Source organism: Episyrphus balteatus, chromosome 4, assembly GCF_945859705.1.
Source record: "Episyrphus balteatus chromosome 4, idEpiBalt1.1, whole genome shotgun sequence".
NCBI classification, from domain to species: Eukaryota; Metazoa; Arthropoda; class Insecta; order Diptera; family Syrphidae; genus Episyrphus; species Episyrphus balteatus.
The window spans coordinates 57,258,843-57,272,680 of record NC_079137.1 but is presented as its reverse complement, the minus strand read 5'-3'; the positions used below and the strand labels follow the sequence as shown (position 1 = coordinate 57,272,680).

The 13,838-nt window shown below is 29.3% G+C and overlaps 1 protein-coding gene across 2 annotated transcripts in view; it reads left to right on the top strand.

Annotated features, from left to right (window-relative positions):
* Positions 1 to 2,709: 2,709 nt before the first annotated feature.
* LOC129918579 (Y+L amino acid transporter 2) overlaps positions 2,710 to 13,838 on the top strand; it is a 38,864-nt gene continuing 27,735 nt past the window's right edge. The window contains exon 1 of one of the 2 annotated variants that reach the window (XM_055999195.1): positions 2,710 to 2,803. The gene's annotated coding sequence lies outside the window, so the exon portion shown is untranslated. The remainder of the gene's footprint in view (positions 2,804 to 13,838) is intronic. The other variant, XM_055999197.1, reaches the window with a different exon arrangement.

Below are 13,838 nucleotides of genomic sequence, written 5' to 3'. Positions count from 1 at the left end.
AAAAATCCATACGATAGTATAAGCTCTATCACCAGTGCTGCCATTTCGAAATTTAAAAAAACATGATAAAAAACATGATTTCAGTTCAAAAAACATGATTTATAAAAAAAAGCAAAATTTGAAAGAAAATGAACAACCACATCGTGACTAGGGGGGAATAAAACAAACTATTTCGAGTGCATTTTAGAAAATAGTATAAAGTATCAGAGGTATAACTACACAGGGTACTTTTTGCAAAAATTCTTAAAGTGAAAATTATCAAACTCATTTTATGATGGAGAATTCTTAGATCTTGGCTTCAAACGTTTATAGTTTTTTTTTCGGGAAAAATTTCCCTTTGAAGGAAAAAATAATTATTTGCTTTTGTAATCTACCCACTTTTTTTTCAAAAGGTGGCCATTGTAATTATAACTTAAATTACAAAAATGGCGGGAATTAAACTTGAAAACATAAATCAGGTTATAATTTGTAATCATTTAAGGTTAATTTCATATATATGTACATACTTCATGTAGGTATTAAATGACTTATTGGGCCCTATCGTGAATCTCGAGGGGAATTTTGTTTCCCTCGGAATATTTTTTTCCCTCGGAATTTTTTGTGCGATCCTGAATCTCCCTCGGAATTTATTTCCAGGGAGCAAAAAATCGTAAAAATGATGTCTAAATTCCCCTGGAAAATTGATTGCCGATACCAAAAAATTCCGAGGGAATCTTTTTATGATCATTTTCGCTCCCATATTTAAAACATGGGAAACATTTCGAGGGAAATTTTTATTCATGATAACCCCCATTAAAAATAACAGTTCATCTAGTGAAAAAGATTGTTGGTTTACAAAAAGATTATAAAGATTTTTCTCTTGGATTAAAAAAAAACATGATTTTGGGCACGAAAACATTAAAACATGATTTTAGTTCAAAAAACATGAAAATCATGCTAAATCATGATTTCTGGCAGCCCTGTCTATCACTAAATTGCACTTCATTTTTTTTAATGTTAAATTTTCCTAAAACTCTTTTTTCAATTTAAATCTTCTTTTTCTTACGATACTATTAGCGTTATCTGTCAATAAATTGCAATTAATTTTTTTTTTAATGTTGATTTTTCCAGATACTCTCTGCTATAATTTCATCCTTTTTTTTTTCTTATATACTTCATTTATGTTGATTGGATCTTTATAAGGTCTTAGCATTGTCTTAAAGCTTTTGTTTCAAGCTTTTCAATGGTACCATTAACATTCGTGTATTTCAATTTATCCAGATCAATTACACGGTGTAACACTCAAAATATACGCGGGCGGAGACCTATCAGGTCTTGTAGAGCTAGTCGCACTGAATACGAAACGGTATTTGAAAATCCCCTAACACCCCCAAAATCTGAAGTTACGGGCAAAAAACGGTTTTTTGGACCTTCACCCATTGAAAAAATTCTATCTTCGACAACTTTTTACCCATTAAAATTATTATTTCAAAAACTATTGGTTATGTTATATTGATTTAAAAATTAAAATCAAATGTACAATTTTTCCTTTCGGAAATGGTATCATTTATTACTGTAAGTGTTGCCGTTGTTTTTTAATAATTTTTTTTTATTTTGATAATTTTTTTTTAGAAAACTGCCCCTCCCACTTAAACGGGGGGAGATAGACCCCCCTTCCAAAGAAAAAAAATGTTTGTACCCCTTATCAAATCCTGGCGCCAAGGTTATCCTACTACGTGCCGAAACAACATTTTTGTTCTATACCTAAAAGTTCGAATTTCTGTATCTGGGTTGAAATCGAAAAATTTTTTTTTCTAAGCCAATTTTAGAGTGATTTTCATAAAAAATACCTCGATTGATTGGGAAATAGATATAGTTTATGAATATATTTTTTAAATAGCATGTTGTTTTGAAAACATATACTTTAAATTGATGCCGAAGTTGGGCAAATGACGAAAAAAATGGAATTTTTGAACTTTGACAGCTTATAAATTCTAAGTGGTTTAACCGAGTTACATGTTTTATACATTGTTGATCTTCTATCAGAAACTGTAAAAAAATCGAAAATGGTTAAAAAATTGTCGAAGCTAGAAATTTTTCAATGGGTGAAGGATGAAGGTCCAAAAAACCGTTTTTTGCCCGTAACTTCAGATTTTGGGGTCTCCGCCCGCGTATATTTTGAAACCTCATTTTTGTAACACCGTGTTATCGTTTTTACAGAACGCAAAGATTGATTCCATTTTTTTCTTATAAGAATCATTGAATACTTTGAGAAGGCGATAGGAAGAAAGGTTAGGTTTAATATCTCAATAAGTAATTTCTAAAGATTCTTCGCGCCCAAAACACTGCATTCAATCCAAATGCAGCCTTGTTGTCATGTCTCACACTTTTATCCTCTTCCTTTTTGTAACATAATGACCTCGACGAGACAAGTGGTGCCAGTGCCTCCACTTCTACCATACTCGAACAAACTAAACATTGATTGTGTGGGTTGAATTTAAATATTATTATTCTTAAAAATCATTGCTTTATTATCACCCCAATATATATGTATATATTATTTTTGTTTTATTTTATTTTTGTTTTTTGTTTAACGTAGACATTATTTCAATAGAAAAGTACCCTTAAAAAGCTGTCTCTGGCTGTTGCAGGGGTGAAATCATTTACACTTTACGCTTTACGGCTTGAATATGGACTTGGACGATGCAAAGTCGTTACGAATAACCACCGTTTCTCTTCAGTTTAGTGAAACAATCGAAAGTGCTCAGTTCGGAATCGTGTCGGCATATAGTTTCTGTGCAATATGGCCGGCTAACATTTAACGGTTATTATCATTTTAATTAATAAGAAAAAAAAAAAGTAGCAATTAGTTCAATTTAATTAACACGAATCGCATGTTCTCAAAAAATAGCAGCTAAAATCTTTATAATCGTATTTTCACGGATTTGAAAGATGGTTTTCAAAAAGTGATTTTAATTTTTGCCTAATGCGTTCCTTCCGTTCAAATGAAACGGAAGTCAGTGCGTAATGTGTGAAAAATAACGGTCCCTTTAACATAAGGATCTTTTGAGCGATATCAACCGAAGCCATTAAGTTCATATCATATTTAAGCACCTTTTGTAATTCAATAAATTGGCATTTGATCATGAGTTTTGAATAAAAATTTCAAAAATGATTCCATTATGAATGCGAAAAAAATTAACGGTACCTATGCTATATATAACACGCAACTACACTTTGTTTAAATAAATCGGATGTAATAAAATTAGTTTAAATTTTATTCCAGTGTTTTAGTTTGTTAAAAGCAATTTTGAAAAGTATCTATACAAGAAAAAAACGAAAAAATAAAACGAAATCAAAACGGATAAGGCAGAAAAAGATTGATGTGCGCGTGATTGTTTTGATGAATTCAGCAAGTTAATTTACAACCCAATTTGCAGTTCTCTGATGGTTTAACGTTGATGGATGTTTTTATTGTGTTTGTTTATTTGGTCTCAAGAGGCATGTTAATAGAGCAGCTCATCTAATATAAATAAAACCAAAATTGTTTGTGTGCAGAGGTATCTTTGTTGTCACCATATTGATCCATTAGATGAACTGATTAAGGTTTTATTAAAAGTGATTGTTGTTTTTGGTTGTTAAAATAAGGGCAAATATTGCCCTTGGACCAGAAACAAGAAAACAGGGGATTGTTTGAAATAGTTGTAGTAGCTAGTAGTAAATTTAAGAATAGTTAAAGTTTACAACACGCCAAAAGTTTGGCAATATGATAACAAACTAGGAAATGAAGTTTTATGTATACAATATACAAACATAATATAGCTTAATGCTATATGTTTATGTTATAATTCCTTAAAACCAAGTTTTTGAAAAAAAAAAAAAAATTATTGGAAATTAAGGTTAATTTGCTTAAATTATGCAAGCTTTCTAGAACAGTTTAAAAGAATATAAAAACTTTTACAAAAAAATTTCTGTTTTCAATTGTTTAGTAACAGGAAAGCAAACAATTGTAAAAATCAATCCGGTCAATGTGTTAGAAAAAAAAAAAAACATTTAGGGCCAGCTTTGTACATAGGTACAATACAAACATTACAATACATACATACATATATGCACGTTCGTACAGATTCGGGATATAAACTGTCAAATTATGGTTTCTTGAAGCGCCAGCAATGGCAATTTTATAATGGTATAAGTATATTTAAAAAAAAGTTACGCATACGCCACAGTGACCCAATTTTAAATAATAAGCTTTCAAATGATCCAACAGTCAAAATACGTATACAAAATACTATACGCACGACTGTGTCACGCGTAGATACCTACTTGTTCTTATATACCCTTATATTAGCCGTTTTTAAATACATTTTTTATCTGTTTAAACGCAAAAAAAAAAACGTCTTGAATTTAACTTTTTCGTATTGTGAAAGAAAAACCAATCATGTTGTAAATTTTCTAGATATCAGCCCCAGCTTAAAAACGGTGCAAGGAACTATAGCTTCACGGGAACTACCTTCACATGGGAAATAATTTCACTTTTTAATGGTGTAGTTATGTCCCGCTTAAGGTGAGAAATAAGTTCATCGAGAAATTATGTGAAGATATTTCCCACCTACAATTGGATTTGAAGAATATATACAAAATTTGAGCACAGTGCACAGATTTGCAAAAAGGACATAAAAATGAAATATGTAAACTTGTGAAAATAAAAAATTCGCGCGAATTTTTTTATTTTCACACCTCAAAATTGATTCTCCCGTGGGCAAATTTTTTTTCAGCTTCGCGTTTAAACTTTGAGATTATATGGAGTTTATTATAGTAACCCCAGCAATTCATTTTTTAAGGTAAATAAATTCTTGTTGTAACTAAGTTCTGAAGATTAAGCATTACGAAAAAAAAGTAAAAAATTTTAAAATTTTGTTATTTCTTATTTCTATTTGTCAGTCCTCACAATTGTAAAAAGAGTATGTACCACAGTCTTCACAAAATAAATTTTGTAGCTCCAATTGATTTTTAAAACCACGAAGTAAATTACAACAGCCTATACTGCATTAAAAAGTAAAATAATTTCCCACACTCCGTGGGTAATAACTTAACCCAAAAGTGAATTTCGTTCCCACGAAAAAGTGAAATTGGTTCTCACATTCAGTGGGAATTAGCTTTACTAGAAAAATGTTTCCCACTAGAGGTGAAGTTATTTCCCATGTGAAGGTAGTTCCCGTGAAGATAGTTCCCTGCACCCTTAAAAACTGCATTGCATGATGCACTTTGTTGCAGGTCTGCAAGAATTTTACATTTTATATATCCAAATCAAAGACCTATCCACATTAACATAATTACTGTGGGTTCTTAGCTTACCATGGTGCATTTTTTCCAAAAACAAGCAAACAGCTTCAGTTAATTTTAATCACAAAGTTTCCAATAAATATCTTCAATTGTTTAGATTGCAGATCGAAACTGACAGACAATTACAAGATCCATTATTTTTGCATTCTTTATAATAGTAGTGTCGTCAGATTGTTGTAATGAGTTTGATTTGTTTTTTAAATGCTAAACTTTTTCTACTATTTATATTGTATATTCATGGTACAGGTACATATCATAGAGAGATACTAATTTAAAAACACCAATAGGATTTAAATTAAAAATTAAAAACCCTCAGCAGAATGATTTTAAATTTTTATTTTATTATATTAACTCTCTATACCTAATGTCTAAGCGATTTATTTCAAACTTTGTTAAAAGTGATTCTTTAAAGGGAAAATTAGAATTTCTAGGGCCAAAATGAAGAAAATAGAATTATTTTCTTGGTCTCTAAGTTTTTCGCTAACGACTTAAATAATTTCCTCACAAATGTTTGTAGATACGTAAGCGTTTGTGTATAGTATTATATTTAATAATCATTTTTATCAAAAAAACAAAACCGACTTCCATAGATCAAAACTGGGTCTTATAGTTTTTTTTTCTCATAATTTCTATAGCCAGAACTAAACGAAATTAGACCACTGCAGGCACCAGCTTTCCAATACACTGAGCAGTTGCGTACGTTGAGTTACCTGGGCCCCGGGGTAAGACTAAATTTTGAGGCCCCTTTGATATTTGGGAGCCCCTTAGTTACAAAAAAAATTACTTATACGCGATTCCTGTTTTTTTTTGTATGGCTTATTTATTTTTAGGTTTATTTTAATGTTTTAATATGTTCGTAATACACTTTGCTATACTTACTTAAAATGTCTCTCATAAAAGTAGTAAACACTTGTACTAGGGGCCCCCAAAATTAAATATTTAGAGACCCCTAAAATAAAATTTTTATAGCTAAGAATTGATAGTTCTTGGGGCCTCTGTTTTTGAGAGGCCCCTAAAATAAAATTTTTTTAGCTAAGAATTGATAGTTCTTGGGGCCTCTGTTCTGAAGTAATAAATACATTATTTTCCATCATCAGACATAATTTTTTTTTTGGGGCCTCTGAAAAATTTTTTTTAGAGCCTCAAAATTAAGTGCTTAGAGGCACCTAAAATATAATATAATTTTTTTGGAGCCAAGAATTAATAGGTATTGGGGCCTCTGTTCTGAAGTAATATTCGGAATGCCACCAATAACGTAATGTTTTTATTTTGGGCCCTGATGTACTTATGTTGGGGCCCCTGAATTTATATTTAATTTTCTATTTGATTGTTTTGAACCACTTTTGAGGATCCTCAAATAATATTTTTTTGCTTTTTTGGGGCCAATAATGTATTATTTGTGGTGGCAAAGATTTTTCAAGTAAGGGGCCCTAAGATAAAATTATAATTTTTCTTTTAGCCCTGATTTTTCAATCGTCAGTTAGACTATCGGATGAATAAAAACTGCCAAATGTCAATATAAAAAAAACTTTTATTCCCAAGAATGAGCTCTATCTGAGGTTTATCTGACTATTGAAAAATTGGCCCTTAAAAAAGCAGTTTATTTTTTTTTGGGGCCCCTGGAGTAACCTTTTTTTAAAATCAATATAGGTACATATATTGTGTGGCTACCAATGCATTGTACATTACACTGAATGACATAATTTGTCTCCCTGGTTACTTCGTAACTCAATTTATGCTAACAGTTTCCTTCTCTGCATTAGGTCTGTTTTTAATTACCACCGGTCTTAACTGGACAAAAAAAACGCCTCGGGGCTTAACCAGAAATCTTGGCAGCACTGTATATTGAATGTTCCGAAAACAGCAGACACAACAAAAATTTAGAGTTGTCATATTTTTCGCTTTCGTCATTTTCTTGTATTTTTCATGTATGTTTTATAAAAAGATACAAAAATGTATGCTAGCAAAACTATTTTAATACATTTTGTCCTTCCAAACGTGAGTTTTCACGTTTTTAAACAAATTCTAAACAATTTATGAAAAATTTGTTTGGTAGCACAGATTTAAAACTCTTCAAAAAGTTAAGCCTAGAGAAATCTCTGGGCTAAACAACTAAGCCCAAGGGGCTAAGGTGTTGTTGTATTTAACATGTAAATTGCTTAGCCCAGACTGCGTTTTTTTTGTCTAGTTAAGACCGGTTGTAATAAAAAACACACCTATTGTCTCCAGTGGGGGCCCTGATGGCGTCGGTCGGGGGCCCCGGGGCACCGCCCCGCTTGCCCCAAGGGAGTGTACGCCCCTGACACTGAGGGAAAAAATAAATTGAAGATTGTTTCAAAGATGAACTACTTTTGACTTTAAGATACGAAACCATCAAAAATAAACCTTTTTTCCACGTTGATTTTAAAATGTTCATCTTCAACGCAAAATCATTCCGAATAATAGTTAAATCAATGTGGTTTTCATTGATTTTATGTTGTTTTATGGTGCCTTTTCCCTCAATGTACAAAAAGAATTATCAAATTTGGTTCAGCACTCTTTTATTCATTTTTTAAGAGATCAAAACCATTTAAGAATAAGTTTTAGGATTTTTTTAAACAAAAAGGAATGGGCAAAAAGTATGAGGTTCGATTCAAATGTCCATGATGGTGACATCAGATTAGAACAGGGTTGATTGTACTTTCACATTCTTATTCAAAAACAACTCTAACAACTTTGATACATTTTTTGTAAATTAGTTTTGTATTATATATTTATTAATGTTGGTTTTCATTAAGCTTATTATTTTTTTTTTCATAGTTATTCCTGATATGTGACTGAAGCTTCAAAAAGAATTTGTTTTGTATCAGATTCTTTAGCTTTCCATAAATTCTAAAGCAAAATGATAATTTCCTGTTCATTCATCTTCAATTTACTGAATATTTTTTTTTTTTTCTTTGAAAAGGTCAAATCAAATGAAAGCAACTTCAATTCAAACAAAATTACAGAGAACATTATTTTATTATCCAAAAAGATTTGAATTTTTATGTTGAACATGGGATTATTATGTACATATGTATTTTACAATCATGCATGATTCAATAATGATAGTATAAGCTTTTTAGCATAATTCAAATCATTTTCTTTGCCAATTTGAGGATATTCAATATGAATTCTAGGAAACTACACGAACAAGTACAATATAAATAATTCCAGTTGAATGTCCACTTAATCTAGAAAATATATCTATGTTTATGTATGAGTAGAGTCGTAAAAATAAATATCAATGAGTGTAACAAAAAAAAAAAACACCCAGCTGACATTGTTGTGATAAATAAAACCACAAAGATTAATCTATTTAGATTGTGATAATATAGAAGAGGCATAAGCAGGGTGCAATGCTACCGAGCTGTTTTATAGAGAAGAGTATATAGAGGCCAACAACCAAAGTGTCGCTAGTATAATGATGTGTTAAATCAATTATTTTTATAGAGCTCCCCATTGAGTAGAAGAATAATAATAATAAAGTGTGATGTTGGATGTTGACCGTTTAATAAAATGCAAAGTATCATCTTTGTTTGTGATATTTGAGAGTGATATGCATGTGACAGTGGCCGGGCGCTTAGATGAATGATAAATCTTTCTTTAATACCTACAAATAGTATTATAGGCACATAAGTGTGATTTTCTGGATGAAAAGAGAAAGGAAACAGTTTGAGACATTGACGTTAAGCTTCTTGAATAGCTACTAATATCATATGACAAATAGACACATCAAGAAAATCTTAAAGTAGCTTTAAATATTTTTTTGCATTATTATTTCACACGTTTAAAAGCCTTAGTAAAGGACAAACATTTTTAGAAAAATAGAAAGACTTAATTTACAACAGGCAATATTTGATTTACAATGAACTAGAGTTTATAATTGATTGACTGAGGTGATTGTTACAATGTTGTCTATTTTCTCAACAAAATTAAACTTAAAGCACACCCAATCGGATTTTTTCTTAATTCAAATTTTAATTGAAGTTAAATAATGAAAATTGAAACTGTTGAGTAATTGTTAAACCTATTTGAACTAAGTACAAAACACGCAATCTTATTTCTTTTCATTCTAATCTTGATTCTTAGTTAAACAATGAAAATTGAAAATGTCTGGAAAAAAAAACCTGTAGATACATCATATTTTATCATAACTTGGAAAATTTTATTAGAACGCTTGGAAAAATTTCAAATTGTAGAATTATTGTGAAATCATCCATCACGGGAGTGATAACAACTGTCAAACTATATTAAAACAATTTTATTGAAAGGTTGTGAGTTTAAGATCGGTTCTTGTTAAAGCAACGAAATTATTAGTAAAAACCAATTAATTATTGTGAAAAAAAAAAAAACAAAAAAAAGATTATACATTGTGTCCCATTATTAGATAAGAAATGAGAAATTAATAAAGTGATTCTTGGATATATTCAAAGAAAAAAATTGTTGTATACCTGTATCTTAAAATATAATAACACTTTAAGAATTTTTTTCGTTACTATGTTAACAATAATTTCTTTGTTAATATTAATGGTAGAAACTTTGTTAAAGTCTTAATTTTTAGAGAAAATGATATTCTTTGTAACTGTGTTATCCTAATGTTGATATCTTTTTTGTTAACTGAGATATTATTTTTTCAAAGGCTACTCCAATTTTCTTCCCCTTTGGTAATGTTTGACTTTGAGGTAAATTTTTTTCTAAAAATGAGTAGTACCTAAACATAACATTATTAATTTATTCATATGAAGGAAGCAGTTCTTTACAAAAAGAAGCTATTCACAAGTTTGCCAAAAAAAAACCCATACATTTTATAGTACTTGGGAAAAACTGTAAAATTTTTAAATTATGAGTTTTTTGACTTATGTTTATTCAAAAGGCTAAGATAACAAAATTTTGTTGTTTTTTTTTTTAGATAATTTTTATTTAAAAGTGCAGTCAAACAAGTAATCAAAGTATCCGCTTTGCCCAGTTTTTGGATTTCAATTCCATTGAAAATTTATTGTTCATCATGTGAAAAAAAATGTTATCAATTTTTTTCAACAAAATTTAAAAAATGATAAGAAATAGCTATCTGTCTATATATTTTGAATAACATAGGTCCAATCTGTAATGAGATATACGGAAATATCCAAAATATGAGTTTTTGCAAGAAAACCGAAGTGCCATAGTTCCATTATCGATATTTTTTAAGAATGCAGTGTTTTTTTTAAAGCTTAGGTAGTTCATTACCTAAAATGTTTCATCGTTGTTAAGAAGGGAGTGATTCCCGAAGTCACAAATAAAAAGCCAACCTCTTTTCAAGATGCATGGCGAATGCAAGATCATGCTCCGAATGTTCCAATAAATTAAATGAAAATAAAATGAACAATTGAATCGCACTTGCTCGAATAGTACAATTGCTGTTGTACATACTTAAGCTTTTGGAAAATTCATAAAATATATACATATATATCTGATATATCTTCAGAAATACATTGGGAAATTAGGTCAAAAATTCTTAGATCACAAACTTTGAATAAAGTATTGTTCCTTTTTTCCACCCTTTTTTCCTATGAATTTAATAGCTATAATAAAAAATAAATATAATTCAATACGAATTAATAGATAATTTAAATTTTTTTGAACAAAACCATTTTTTTTGCTTAAATTTCATAAAACAAATGATAGCAAAACATTCTCTAGGTAATTTAAGGAAAAAAAGTATAAAGGGGTAAGGGACAATCTTCCATCGTTTAAGCGATAAATGTAATTTTCTCACAATCTGACTTCAAACACAAAAAAAAATATTTTGAAAACAACGACAACACCTACAATATTTTAAAATACATTTTTAAAAAGCCAAAAGCTCATTCTTATCTCTTAAATTTAAATCCACTAAATTTAATGAAGAGTTTTTGAAAAAATGGTCCTCAAACTCAGAATTTAAAAGAAAATGTTAAAAAAAAATTTTTAAATGACTTTTTTCCAAACTTTTTCTAATAAAATATGAATTTATTTTAAAAAAAATTTTGACCATAAATATTATCAGTTGAATTCCGAAGAGAAAAAGGTAATATATATTACAGTTTAAAAAAAAATTAAAAATTACTTCAATTTCAATGGGTTTTTTTGATAAAAACTGAATTTTTGCATTGAAATAATTGATTTTCTCAAAGACTTTGGTAAATAAGAACTTTAAATTTTTGTTGTTTAGCTTTCAACAGTAAGGGTTATTAAATTAATAAAAAATAATTTTATATTTAAAAGTTGAACTTTAAAAAAAAAATAAGTTACATTTTTTTCCAAAACTTCTATTCAAAAAAGTTCTTTGAAAATGAAAAACTTTTTAATTTTTTTCATGAACCGTAATACATATTGACATTTCCTTTTATAATTTCAAATCATAATAAATGTGGCCAAAAAAATTTGAAAATAAATGCATTTTATATTACGACCAAGTTTAAAAAACGACATGTTAAATTTTTTTCAATAATTTTTTTTTTCAAGAATCTGAGTTGAGTTACCATTCTTTCAAAAGTCCTTAATTCAATTAACTTAATTTTAATTTTACAAATATGACTAAGCTTTTAGCTTTTTAAAAATGTACATTTAAATATTGTAGGCGTTGCCGTTGTGTTCAAATATTTTTTTTTTGTGTTTGAAGTCAATTAATAAGAAAATTGCATCTATCGCTTGAACGATGAAAGATTGTCCCTCACTCCCATATATATTTATAAGATCATCATCATATATAAGATCATCAAAATCTAAGCTGTTCGGCCGGGTTCCCTAATATTGCCAATTTTTGAGCTTTAGTTACTCCACTAATAAGTAAATAAACAAATATAAGCAAATTAGTTTTATTTGCAAATCGATATAATACTGCCTCATATCTTATTACCTGAGCCACAAGATATTTTTTAATTATTTTGCTTCAATCCTAAGCATCTAAAATGGTTAAGACTTGTTTATTCAGATTGTTAAAAAAAGTGTATTTATTATTTATTATAAACTACTCCAATTGTTTTAATTTTTATTCTTGTTTTCTTATCATTGCAATAAATTAAAATATTAAATCTTGCATTATAAAAAGTGGTAGCTTTTCGTTTAAAAAGCACGTTTATTTAATAAATTATTTTATACCTTAAACTTCAAACACAAATGCATTATTATTATATTCCAATAAACAATTTTTGCCTTACTTATTTGATAACAGCATTATTATACCAAATATAATCAATAAATCATTAACAGCTTCAAACTAATTGAATCAATAACAATTAATCAATGTCAAACAATTCTTGACCCATTAGAATCGGTAGGTAGATAATCACAATATCAGCGCGCCCCGCCGATAGCAAAAAAGTTTTGTAAATACCTATTCTATTTATTTTAATTTTTCAATTATCAAGTATTTAACGATGTGGGATACTTGTTTATTATATTTGTCTCAATGGTGTTGTTATGAAGTTATAAACAATGCAAATGATTAAGAATTTCGTCCCTTAAGAATATAAAATTTGTTTATTATTTCGGGATTGTTATGATCTTTCTTAACAAGCCACGGATTCATATCAATATTTCATTCTGAAATAGGTACAAAACAAGAACCAAATATAACAAATTAATGACAAATCATTTTAGACTTCCACCAACAACAATGACACTGACTTGACTGATTAGATAACATTCTTATGAATATGTTACACTACCTATCGGCATTCAAAAAATGTTGATAAGGAAAATTACTCAGTAGTGTCATGATTTTATGATTTCAATTAGGGCTCTTGATACCCGCATACCCGGGTAACTACCCGGGTACCCGGGTACCTGCATTTCCGGGTATTACCCGGGGGCCATAAATTCGGGTACCCGTTATAATACGGGTACCCGGTCATATTCGGGTAGCGGCAATATTTTCGTATCTAGGCATAAATAATGTGATTGAAACAGATTTAAGAACATTTCTCGGTCTTTGCTGTTTACCACACTGTAAAATCAATAAATGTATAGTTGGATTCGATCGATTCGACTATAGTCGAGGTTAAAAAAAAACATAAACAATATTATAAATTTAACATAACTTAATTTCTTTTTGACTTTAAGACTTTTATACAAAACAGTAGTATAGTACAGTATTTATATAAACAACTAGCTGACCCGGCGGACTTCGTTACGCCTCTTCTGCTATTTACTTCCAATGTTGGAGTCAATCTTTTCTTAAAAAAAAAAGAAATCGGGTCACAACATCAAACATGTGTTTTTTAGTTCTATTGACTGCATTATCAAGATTGATGTTTTCGGACTTAAAGTTCCTGTATTTAGAATATGATATATTACGAATTTAGGCTATTCATATCAGCTGGAAAACTAATTTTTTTGAACTCCTTGAAAACAATATAAAGCCACGACTTGAAGTTGCCAGGCATTTTAATTCGTTATTATAACGCATAAGGCTATAAAACTTCATAGTTCTCCCATTTGGGTTAAACATCCACTCCTAAAATTTGCTATCA